The sequence below is a fragment of the Arachis ipaensis genome, chromosome B01, assembly GCF_000816755.2.
Source record: "Arachis ipaensis cultivar K30076 chromosome B01, Araip1.1, whole genome shotgun sequence".
Lineage (NCBI taxonomy): Eukaryota > Viridiplantae > Streptophyta > Magnoliopsida > Fabales > Fabaceae > Arachis > Arachis ipaensis.
In genome coordinates, this window is record NC_029785.2 from 35,487,674 (window position 1) to 35,487,918 (window position 245).

Here is a 245-nt window from a genome sequence, read left to right on the forward strand (position 1 = left end):
AAGAGAAGAAAGAAATAGAAAAAGGAAGAGAGGTAGATAAGAGAATATAAGAAAAGAATTTATTAATTTTAGAAGAAAATATTTCCTCTTAATTTTAATAAGAGAGTGTCATGTGACACATTTTAGTTATTAAATTAGTTATATTTCAATTTTAATTTTAATATTTTAATTTTATTTAATTTAAATGTAATTAGAGAATATCATGTTAAATATTTTGATGGTTAAATTTGTAACTAGTCATTGAT